Source organism: Sturnira hondurensis, unplaced genomic scaffold (genome assembly GCF_014824575.4).
Source record: "Sturnira hondurensis isolate 20B ecotype Veracruz unplaced genomic scaffold, ASM1482457v3 Scaffold0025050, whole genome shotgun sequence".
In the NCBI taxonomy this organism is placed as follows: domain Eukaryota; kingdom Metazoa; phylum Chordata; class Mammalia; order Chiroptera; family Phyllostomidae; genus Sturnira; species Sturnira hondurensis.
In genome coordinates, this window is record NW_028097681.1 from 132,385 (window position 1) to 145,121 (window position 12,737).

Genomic DNA, 12,737 nt, shown 5'->3' on the forward strand with positions numbered 1-12,737 from the left:
AGCTATGGTACATATACACAATGGAATTCTATGCAGTGGAAAGAAAGAAGGAGCTCCTACCTTTTGCAACAGCATGGATGAAACTGGAAAGCATTATGCTGAGTGAAATAAGTCAGGTGTTGAGGACAAATACCATATGATCTCACCTTTAACAGGAAGCTAAACAACAAAACAAACAAGCAAGCAAAATATAATGAAAAATACTGAAATAGAGAACAGGGGAACAGTGAGCAGAGTTGGGAGAGGGGGGGAATTTCAAGGGAAATAGGGGAGGGATTTAGAGGAGCAAATATAAAAGATACATGGACAACAACTAAGAAGGGTGGAAATGGGAGGGAGGGGGGAGTATGGCGGATGGGGTGGGATTGGAGTAATAGACAGAAAACTGTACTTGAAAAATAATTAAATAAATTAAATAATTAATAATTATAAGAGGTATATTTAGATGTTGTAATGTGCCATAGACTGAGCTTAAATTCTTATGCAAATCATCTCACCTATTTTTGTAAAAGCCCATGCTATGATAACCATGTAATTAGAAACCTCATTCTACACTTGCAGAAATGTGACTGTTTAAATTTTTTTTACTTATTTATATTTTAGAGAGAAGGGAAGGGAGGGAGAAAGAGAGGGAGAGAATCATCCATGTATGGTTGCCATTGGTCCACCCCTACTGGGGACCTGGCACCCAACTCAGGCATGTGCCCTGACTGGGAATGGAACCAGTGACCCTTTAGTTTGTGGAACGATGCCCAACCCACCGAACCACACCAGCCAGAGTAGAAATGTGACTCTTATGTGATTGACTTCAAATTATGAACTGAGTAAGGGATGTGCTTTGATGAGAATGCAAGAAATTTCTAGTTCTCATGCTCTAGGCCAGTGGCTCTCAATCACAAATGATTTGGCATCCAGAGAAAACTTGCAAATATGTGGAGAAATTTTTGATTGTCATACCTGGGGTAGTGCTGCTGACACCTAGGGGATTAAGGCCAGGAATGTGGTTCAACATCCTACCATGCACACGATGACCCCCACACAAGGAATGACTCAGCAAATACATCAGCAGTGGGGAGGTTGAGAAACACTGTTTTCAACCAGAACTTCTGCAACATTAATGTGCATGTGAGTCACTTGGGGCCCTTTTTCAAATGCAGATTCTGATCAGGCAGGTCTAAGGTGGGCCAGAGATTCTGCATTTATAAGTAGCTCCTAGTTATTGATGTAGTCCATCTTGGTCTGTGAACAATTCTTTGGGTTTTAAAGGCTGCTGTCAGTGTCAGAGTCAGGTGCAGGTATTTTGAGGCCTTCTCCTCCAAGAATCCTCCCACCCACCTCAGGTCTGACCTTAGTGGGTCAAATGTTCAGCTTCCATGTACACAAGTTTCCAGGTGTTTTTGAATATTTCTCTCTTGACAGAGAATGAACTTCTTTTCTGAAGCCTTTGTTCACTTATAAACTAGAACAATTCCATCTAAGGCACAGATGGCAAACACAAGGCCCAAGGGCTGAATCTGGCCCTCCACCTTGTTTTATCCAGCCCGGCACTTTCTTACCACCTGGTGGCAGTGCCGAGTTCTCACTTAACACTTAAGGAATAGTGGCATTTATACAGTTCTAAAATTACATTCAGCCCTTTGAAGGCAACCATGAGGCTGATGTGGCCCCTGGTGAAAATGAGTTTGACACCCCTGATGTAAGGGTTTGGTGTGAGTCGTAATTTTCTAGAGCTCATGGGAACTTACTTGGCACAGAGCAGATGCCCAGTCTATAGCAGCTATTGTGACTATGTCCCAGTTCTGCATTTACTAAGCTCATTGTGACACCAGAGTATCTATAGGGACAGGAAGTGAGTCCAGGATGACTCTGCTCCTGGGAGACAGAGACTTGTGATCTTGAAGGAGGATCTCTTCCCAGCACCCTTCACAGGAAGCATAGTGAAACAGAGGGGGCCATCTATGGTGTGTTGTATTCCTGGACACAACCTCTAAATCCCTCACATTGGCCCCAGATGGCCCCAGTAAGAATTTGTGGACTCTTCAAGCTATTTTACTAGGTCCTCTGTTCTACTCTTGAGAATATGTGCAAATCTGCCATTTCTTGGTGAATCAGATTATTCTACCAACTCTTCTTGTTGTTCTTGTTACAAGTGTAAAGCATAGAAGGTGGGGCAAAATAGGTTTACAGTTGTGAGTGTGGAAAACACCGAGTGTATTTTTGTGTTATGATCTATTAGTTATTGTATTATTTTCCATTTGAACAACTGTAAACCTACTTTTGCCTCACCCTGTTTAAGTTATAAATGTCTATTGTGAAAGGACACATGAAATGCTCTGTGTCTATTTGCCCCAGATAGAATTTATTGTTTCACAATTAATTTTTCACTCCCAAATTGTCTTAGGTGGACTGTACATTCTCACCCATTGAATCAGATTAAATTTTTTGCATCTTTATTGAAATATAAGTGTATTTTTAAGGCGTATAACATAATGACTTGATGTATGTATATACAGCAAAATTACTACCAGATAAGGTTAGTTAACACAAAAAGTGCCTTATATAGCTACCTTTTGTGATGAGGACTTTTAAGATGTGCTTCCTTAGCAATCTGAAACATACCATACAATATTGTTAACTGGAGTCACCTTGCCATACATTTGTTTTCCACCTTCCCCTCTGGCCATCACCACACTGTTGTCTGTGTCTATGGGTTATGCATATATGTCCTTTGGATGATCTCTTCACCTTATTCCATCCAGCCCCCCGCACCCCCTCCCTTCAGCCATCAGTCTGCCCCATGAATACAGGTTGCCTTTTCATTTTGGTGTTTCCTTTGCTGTGTAGAAACTTTTTAGTTTGCTGCAATAACATTTGTTTATTTTTTGTTTTATTGCCTGTGATAGTGCTGTTATATCCACAAATAATTGCCAATACCAATGTCTCCCCCCACCCCCGGCCTATTTTAGAATTTTTAGAATTTGAGGTCTCACATTTAAATCTTTAATTTATTGCAAAATAATTTTTGTGAGTGGTGTGGGATAGAGGTCCAGTTTTATTCTTTTTCATATGAATATCCAGTTCTCCAACTCCATTTTTTGACAAGACTATCCATTCCCCATCATGTGTTCTTGGAACCCTCATCAAGATTAGTTGACGATATATGCATAAGTTAATACCTGGGCTCTTAATTCTGTTCCATGGGCCTATGTGTCTGTTTCAGTGCCAGCACTGTAGTGTTTTACTACTATAACCTTGTAATGTAATTTGATATATGGAACTATATGCCTCTAGTTTTGTTCTTTCTCAAGTTTACTTTGGGCATTAGGAGTAATTTGTGGTACCATGCATATTAAAATTATTTTATTAATATAAAAACTTCCAAAGGAATTTTGATATAGATTGCTTTGAACCTGTAGGTTGTTTTGGGTAGTATAAACATTAAAACAATATTAACTGTTTCAGTTCATGAACATGTGATATCTGGTCCCTTATTTGTGTCTTCAACTTATTAATCAATCTCTGAGAGCTTTAAGTGTAGAGATATTTCATGTCCTTTGTTAACCCTAAGTATGAGAATGGCTGGGGTGGGGGTATGGTGGAGGAAGAACAGTAATCAAAATTATAAGAAATATGCCTAAGTATTTTATAGTATTGGATGCTACTGTAAATAGGAATGGTTACTTTTTTTTTTCTCAATAGTTCACTGTTAGCAATGGAAACTGAACTGATTTTTTGTGTGGATTTTGTACTCTGCAGTTTTACTGAATTCACATAACTTCAGAAATAATTTCTGTTATAGAGCTTTCAGGGCATTTGCAAAACAGGTACACATACCATAACTTCTGGGAATATATTTTAAAACCATAAGATTTATTTTTTAAAAAATAATCCAAATGATTCCTGAAGATAACTTATAAAACATCATGTTTTATTCATATGAAGGTATAATGCCTGGTTAGGAAGTGAAAGAGAGAACTCAGAACACAACCTAAAGAAAAATGGGGAGAGCAGTGAAGACTCAAGTAAAGTTGTGCTTTAAAAACATCTAAAATTAGGAGAAATAAGAACATTGGACAAAGGAAGGCAGCATTTCTGGTCCTCAGGATGGTGTGCCCAGCTCCTCACAACAGTCCTGTAACAGCTCCGCCCCTGAGAATCCCCACCCTGATGAGTCCCTGCAGGGACTCCTTCATGTCTCTGTTCCTGAGACTGTAGAGGAAGGGGTTCAGCATGGGGGTGACCATAGTGTACATCACTGAGGCCACCAGACTTGTTCTAGGGGATGAAATGGCTGCAGAACTGAGGTAGATCCCTAGGCCGGTGCCATAAAACAATGATACCACCAACAGGTGAGACCCATAGGTGGAGAAGGCTTTGTATTGCCCCCAGCTGAAGAAATCCTCAGAATGGAGGAAACAATCTTACAATAAGATAAAAGCACTCCTTTGAAATCCCAGAAGGCCAGTTGCAAAATACACCACTATATTATTGACGAGGATGTCCAAACAGGCAAGTTTGAGGACTTCAGGAAGATCACAAAAAAAGTGTAGGATTTCCAGGTTTGTGCAGGACAACCTCAAGATGGGCAGGATTTCCAGCAGGGAGCCCATGCCACTGATGCACCAGGACCCCAGAGCCAGCAGCCCACAGAGTTTGGGGTTCATGCTTACCATGTAGTGCAGGGGGTGACAGATGGCCACAAAGTGGTCATAGGCCATCACAGTGAGGAGTAAATTGTCCAAGCATCCAAACACAATGAAAAAAATATCTGGATAAGTCATCCTGCATAGGTTATGACTTTGTTTTTTGTGTGGATGTTCAGCAGCATCTTTAGGATGATGGTGGAGGTGAAACAGATGTCAGCCAAGGACAGGTTGGAGAGGAAGAAGTACATGGGCATGTGGAGGTCGGGGTCTGAGCTGATGGCCAGGATGATGATTAGGTTCCTGGTGAATGTGACCAGGTACATGGACAGAAACAGCCCAAAGAGAAGGAACTGAATCTCTGACTTTGCTGAAAAGCCCAGAAGGAGAAATTCTGGGGCATGTGTTTGATTGTCTGATTACATGAGGAAGAAATAACTACCAGGAAAGACCAAAAGCAATATTCAATCATTCATCACATTGACAGTGTAGAAATGTGGTTGCCTTGAATTCCAGGTTAATGGATTAGTAAGGTACAACCTTTTCATAATTGCCTTCGGTCGGGGAATTTGAAATGCTCCCATCCTTTCCTTTGCTGTTACTACTCTCTGGAAATGTACTTTTAGTTCCAAAGCGGTTGTGTCCTTTATAGTCTGACTAGTCAGGGACCAACAGGATTAGCATTACCCAAGAGCTTCTTTCAACGCAGGGTCCCAGGCCCCAGTCAGACCTGTTGCAGGAGAATCTGCACTTTGACAAAATCAGCAGGAGTTTTACATGTGTATGAATGTTTGAGTATCATTTGTCTAGAACATCTATGCTTCTAACACTTCAGTTTTATCTCTTCACGTTTATTTTCCTCTACACCTTCTCTCAAACCTCATTACTGAACATGTGGCCAAAAATAAGAGCTCAGCAACCATGTATTTGCTGCCATCTGTGTGGATGGCATACATTGGCCCTCTGTATTCCAAACAGTGTTTAACTTTTCAATACAAATACCTACAACTTTCTCAAAGACTTTCACTGTTTACATGATAGTATATTATTTTACTTTACATGTTCATTTCATGATGCTCTGGTCTGTGTCATCAGAAAGTTTGTGAATCACAATGCCTTTTTCCTTTTATCTATCAGTAGAACTTCTTGAAGAATGGTTTGAAAAAGTAATGTAAGTGCTGCATGTAAAGCTGATGTATTTGGGCATTTTTTGGGGGGGGTCACATGATGTAGACCATTCATCTGACATCTGATGGTTATGTTTAAGGTTACAGATTTTTGTGGGAAAGGTAGAGATTGTTCTTATCAAATTCATGTATTATTGGCATATAAATACTACAAGAACTCAGGAACTATAAAGAGACAATTTCAAAAATTAGGATAGTGACTTGTTAATTGGAGGCAGCAAATTAGTCTTCCTATGTTAACCAAGTTGGCACAATAAGCTGTCTGAGAATCTAAATGCTCTTATCACCCAGATGGGATAGGCCCTTTTTATTTTATTTTATTTTATTTTATTTCTAATTTATGTATTGTCATTAGAATACAGTTGTCTTTATTTTCCTGCCACCACTATTCTCCCCCCCAACCCACCTTCCCCCCTCCATACTCCCCATCTTTGGCTTTGTCCATGGGTCCTTTATACATGTTACTTGATGACCATTTTCCTTCTCTCCCCCTTTATCTTCCTCCCCCATCCTCTCTGGTTAAATGAGTAGATCTGAAAACTGTGGTACATTTACACAATGGAATATGACACAGCAGAAAGAAGGATCCCCTACCCTTTGTGACAGCATGGATGGAACTGAAGAGCATTATGCTAAGTGAAATAAGCCAGGTGGTGAAAGACAAATATGATGTGATCTCACCTGTAAATGGCACTTTAAACTCCAGTCAAGGTTTAGTTCTAATATTTTTCTGGAATACTTAATACCTGAGCTGTGATGTAGCATCTTTGCCTCACCCCTCTGACAGTGTGACTGTCACCACATGTGATGCCTCCAACCTATGTTCAGAAACATCTGGAGAACCTCAAAATGTTTTGGGATTTCTTGAAGGCAATTGGCTGGAAACACCACTCCTTTCTTCACACAATATGAGCTTGTTTTACAAGAATTAAAAACATCAATATCTTAATTTTATTTTTCCCTCAGTATCAGGAAGGGTCTGTCTCTGTCAGTTAATTGTTTTGATATTATGGACACTCTGGACCCTATAATTAAGTACTATGCCAGAGACTTCTTGGACAACATAGCCACACCCTGCTTTCCCATTAACAAGACCTGATTACACTTTTCAGTGGCCTGTATTCAGCTAAGATGCCCTGCTTTCAATCTTCTCTTGTAGGTAATCATGGACAGTCAGATAGTGTGTTAAGTTGGTGACTGGGAATCCTGGAATACTTGTCAGAGCCTTCCCTTTCCTATCTCCTTTGTGTCTGGAATTTACACATCACAATAGGGCTCCTGCAGTTGGCATGTCTTGGAAAACCACATACTATGGCTAGGGGAGCAGAGAGATGAAATGAACCTTTGTTCCTCACATTAGCCTGGAGATGTTGTGCTGGTCCCACTTTCCAATGAGGAAGACACAGTGACCTCTGGGGGATATGAATGCCTTTTACTTTTAGTGCTTTTTGTTTATGTGGCCAAATTTGATCCTAACAGCAGAGAATCCTTTGTTTTCACTGGAATTCTGAGTGGTATCAGGGGCTCAGTGTTGCCAACTATGTAACATTTCATGGTAGATAATTTGTTTACTCATGTAATTATTCTTCTAGTTTTATGTCTCCTTTACTTTCTTCTGCCTCCATACTTCTCTTGTCCGTATACATGTAAGGTGTTTTGCTTTCTTCTATGTATTGCATATTGATGTGTTATGTAAATGAGTGAAAGAATAAATAAATGCTTTTTTCAAAGGACACTGTGTCCTGAATATTTGGTCCATGGCAGCTGTTCTCCCATAAGCACTCTCTGAGGTCTCCTTATGCACATACCTGTGTGGATGAGAAGAAGATCCACAGAATGTGAGAAATGTTTCCCATATGCATCAGGTACAAGATGGAGAAGAATCTAGTTTGAACTCACACTTCCCTGACTTCAAGGCAGCTCTTTCGTCACACTTCAAGGCTGCCTCACTCTGTCAATGCTACACACACACACACACACACACACACACACACGAAATGCTCAAGTTGAAATGCAGCAGAGCCCTGAGAGTTGAGCAGATGTAAGGAAGAGTCAGTTCCTACTGCGGGAGGAGAGAGGTCGTGGGATTGTGCTCTGAGATGGTAAATGGGAAGAAAGGGTCTGAGAAGGAATAAGTTGCAAGAATGACCTTCAGACTAGGGATGCCTAATGTGCAGGATTTTGGATCAATCCCCTTTCACATCATCCAGCTGACTTCTACCAAAAGGCGTGCTTACTGAAAGCCCTCCTCCTCTCCATGATGCTTTCCCGTAGTACTCACTCTGGCATCCCCTGATGGCATCACTCGATTGATTTGGTTCTATTGGCCCTTCCTTCCTTGGGCAGTTGATGTGGAAAGGAAAATAAGTGGGGATCTGCTGCTGGATTTCTAGAGTAGTTGAACATCTTAGAGAGGCACAGAGAGGACGCTCTTGACCTGAAGCTGAGGAGCTGCAGGTGAGTCTGCTGAGGGAGGTCCAGAGGCTGAGTTTTCAGAGCTCCTCATAAAATAAATGGTTTTATTGTTACTTAATTCTCTTTTTTTCCTTTTGTTCCAAAATTCTTTTTTTTAATTTTTATTTAATTTTTATTCAAGTACAGTTTTCTGTTTTATATTCCCTGCCCGGCCCCCCCCCCCCCCCCCAGTGCTCCCCACCTCCCTCCCATTCCTGCCGGCCACATTAATTACTGTCCCTGTGTCCTTTATACTTATTCATGTGAGTTCCTCCCCTTTTCCCCTATGATTCTCTCCCCTCGCCCCTCTGGACCCTGTAAGCCTGTTCCGTATTTGAGTGTCATTGGTCATATTTTGCTTGCTTGTTTGTTTTGTTGTTTAGGTTCCTGTTAAAGGTGAGATCATATAGTATTTGTCTTTCACTGCCTGGCATATTTCGCTCAACATAATGCTCTTCAGTTCCATCCATGATGTTGCAAAAGGTAGGAGTTCCTTCTTTCTTTCTACAGCATAGAATTCCATTGTGTAAATGTACCGTAGCTTTTTGATCCAGTCATTTACTGATGATCATCTAGGTTGTTTCCAACTCTTGGCTATTGTAAATTGTGCTGCTATGAACATTGGGGTGCATAGGTTCCTTTGGATTGGTGTTTCAGGGTTCTTAGGATATACTCCTAAGAGTGAAATTGCTGGAGCAAAAGGCACGTTCATTTTTAGTTTTCTTAGAATATTCCATACTGTGTTCCATAGTGGTTATACCAGTCTGCAATCCCACCAACAGTGAACTAGGGTCCCCACTTCCTCACAACCTCTCCAGCACTTGTTGTTTGTTTCTTTGTTTATGATAGCCATTCTGACTGGTGTTAAGTGGTATCTCATTGTGGTTTTATTTTGCATCTCTCTGATAGCTAGCGATATTGAGCATCTTTTCATGTGTCTCTGGATCCTCTGTATGTCCTCCATGGAGAAATGTCTGTTCAAGTCCTTTCCCCATTTTTAAATTGGGTTGCTCATCTTCTATGAGTGGTGTTGAGTGAGTTCTTTGTATATTTTGGAGATTAAACCTTTAACTGAGGTATCATTGGTGAATATGTTTTCCCAAACTGTTGCTTCTCTTTTTTTCTTGATACTGTTTTCCTTAGCCATGCAGAAGCTCTTAATTTTGATGAGATCCCATTTGTTTATTCTTTCCCTTCATAACCCTTGCTCTAGGGGACGTATCAGTAAAAATACTGCTGCATGGATTATCTGAGATTTTCTTGCCAATGTTCTCCTCTAGGGCTTTAATTGTTTCATGGCTTATATTTAAGTCTTTTATCCACTTTGAATTAATTTTGGTGTATAGTGTAAGTTGGTGCTCCAGTTTCATTTTTTTTTTTTGCATGTAGCTGTCCAGTTCTCCCAATACCACTTGTTGAAGAGGCTATCTTTACTCCATTTTATGTTACTGCCTCTTTGACAAATATTAATTGACTGTAGAGAGCTGCGTTTATTTCTGGGCTCTCTGTTCTATTCCATTGGACTATGTGCCTGTTTTTATGCCAGTACCAGGCTGTTTTGATTACAGTGGCCTTGTAATATAGTTTGACATCAGGTATTGTGATCCCTCCTACTTTGTTCTTCTTTCTCAAAATTTCAGCTGTTCTTCGGGCTATTTTATAGTTCCATATAAATTTTTGAAGTGTTTGTTCTATGTCTGTGAAATATGCCATTGGTACTTTAATAGGTATTGCATTGAATCTGTAAATTGATTTGGGTAGTATGGACATTTTGATGATGTTAATTCTTCCAATCCATCAGCATGGTATATGTTTCCGTTTTTTTGTGTCTTCCTTGATTTCTTTCTTCAGTGTTGTATACTTTTCTACATACAGCTCTTTAACCTCCTTAGTTAGGTTTATTCCCAGATATTTTATTTTTGTTTTTGCTATATCGAATGGGATTTTTTTCTTGATTTCTGCATCTGCTGTATCATTGTTAGTATACAAAGTGCCTTTAATTTCTGGATATTGACTTTGTAACCCGCTGTTTTGCTAAATTCATTTATTAGTTTCAGCAGTTTCTTGGTAGAGCCTATAGGATTTTCCATGTACACTATCATGTCATCTGCAAACAATGACAGTTTTGTTTCCTCCTTTTCGATTTGGATGCCTTTTATTTCCTTTTCTTTTCTGGTTGCGGTGGCTAGAACTTCCAATACTATATTGAATAGAAGTGGTGAAAGTGGACAACCTTGTCTTGTTCCCGATCTTAGTGGAAAAGCTTTTAGTTTTTGTCCATTGAGTATGATGTTGGCTGTAGGTCTTTCAAATATGGCCTTTATTATATTGAGGAATGCTCCCTCTATTCCCACTTTGCTGAGTACCTTTATCATAAATGGGTGTTGTACCTAATCAAAAGCTTTTTCCGCATCTATTGATATGATCATGTGGTTTTTGTGCTTGCTTTTGTTTATGTGGTGTATTACGTTTACTGATTTACGAATATTGAAACATCCTTTCATCCCTGGGATAAATCCCACTTGACTGTAGTGTATGATCTTTTTGATGTATTGTTGGATGCAATTTGCCAATATTTTATTGAGGATTTTGGTGTCTATGTTAATCAGTGATATTGGCCTGTAATTTTCTTTCTTTGTTGTGTCTCTATCTGGCTTTGGAATTAGGATGATGCTGGCTTCATAAAAAGAGTTGGGGAATTTTCCTGCCTTCTGGATTTTTTTGAATAGTCTTTGAAGAATAGGTGTTAGCTCTTCCTTAAAAGCTTTGTAGAATTCTCCTGTGAAACCATCTGCTCCAGGGCTTTTGTGTGTTGGGAGTTTTTTTATTACTTCTTCAATTTCATCTGCTGTTATTGGCCTGTTCAGGTTTTCTGTTTCTCTTTCATTGAGTTTTGGAATATTATATTTTTCTAGAATTTCTCCATTTCACCTAGGTTTTCAAATGTCTTGGCATACATTTCTTCATAGTAATTTCTTACAATCCCTTCTATTTCTGTGGTATCAGTTTTAATCTCTCCTCTTTCATTTCTGATTGTGTTTCTTTGGGTCCTCTCTCTTCTTTTCTTGATGAGCCTACTTAAAAGTTTGTCTATTTTGTTTATCTTTTCAAAAAACCAACTCCTGGATTCATTGATCCTTACAATTGTGTTTTTAGTCTCTATGTCATTTAATTCTGCTCTGATCGTGGTTATTTCCTTCCTTGTACTTGCTCTGGGCTGTCTTTGTTGTTGTTCCTCGAGTTCTTGCAGGCATCGGGTTAGGTTGTTTGTTTGAAATGTTTCTATCCTCTTTAGGTAAGCCTGTATTGCTATGAACTTCCCTCTCAGGACTGCCTTCACTGTGTCCCATAAATTTTGGGTTGTGGTGAGTTCATTTTCATTAGTTTCAAGAAGTTTTTTGATTTTCTCCCTAATTTCAATCTTGATCCATTCATTGTTTAATAGCATACCATTCAATCTCCATGGTTTTGGGTGTTTTGGGTTTTTTTCCTCTGGGGTTGGTTTCCAATTTCAGTCCCTTGTGATCAGAGAAGATGCTTGGTATGATTTCTATTTTCCTGAAGTTGTTGAGACTGGTTTTGTGTCCTATCATGTGATCTATCTTTGAAAATGTTCCATGTGCACTTGAGAAGAATGTGTATTTAGCTTCTTTGGGATGGATGGCTCTCTCTATATATATATATCAACTAGGTCCATTTCTTCTAGAGTGTCATTTAATGCTGCTATATCTTTGTTGATATTCTGTTTGGAAGATCTGTCCATTTTTCACAGTGGAGTGTTAAAATTCCCTACTACAATTGTGTTGCTGTCAATATCTTTCTTGAGGTCCTCTAGGATTTTCTTTATATATTTCAGTGCTCCTGTGTTGGGTGCATATATATTTATGATGTTAATGTCTTCTTGGTGGAGTCTTCCCTTGAGTATTATGAAGTGACCTTCTGGGTCTCTCTTTATAGCCTTTATTTTGAAGTCTATTTTGTCTGATATTAGAATTGCTACCCCAGCTTTTTTTTCTTGTCCATTTGCTTGGAAAATTGTTTCCATCCTTTCACGTTCAGTCTGTGGTGGTCTTTTGACCTGAGGTGGGTCTCTTGTAGGCAGCATATGTGCGGATCATGCTTTCTTATCCATTCAGCTATTCTATGTTTCTTAATTGGTGCATTTAATCCATTTACCTTTAAGGTTATTATTGATGGGTACTTATTTATTGCCATTTATGTACCTGTGTTCCTCTCTGTCTCTCTCTTTTCCTTCCTTTTCTTAAAGCAGCCCTTTTAGTAATTCTTGCAGAGCTGGTTTTGTGGAGGCATATTCTTTTAGACTTCTTTTTCTTGGAAGCTCTTTATTTGGCCTTCTATCTTGATTGAGAGCCTTGCTGGATAAAGTAGTCTTGGTTGTAGGCCTCTGTTTCTCATTACTTGGAATATTTCCTGCCATTCTTTTCTTGCTTGG

The 12,737-nt window shown here is 39.4% G+C and overlaps 1 pseudogene; it reads right to left on the reverse strand.

The window, feature by feature from the left end:
- Positions 1-4,121: 4,121 nt before the first annotated feature.
- LOC118982149 (olfactory receptor 7C1-like) lies at positions 4,122-5,305 on the reverse strand (annotated as a pseudogene).
- Between the last annotated feature and the right edge of the window lie 7,432 nt (positions 5,306-12,737).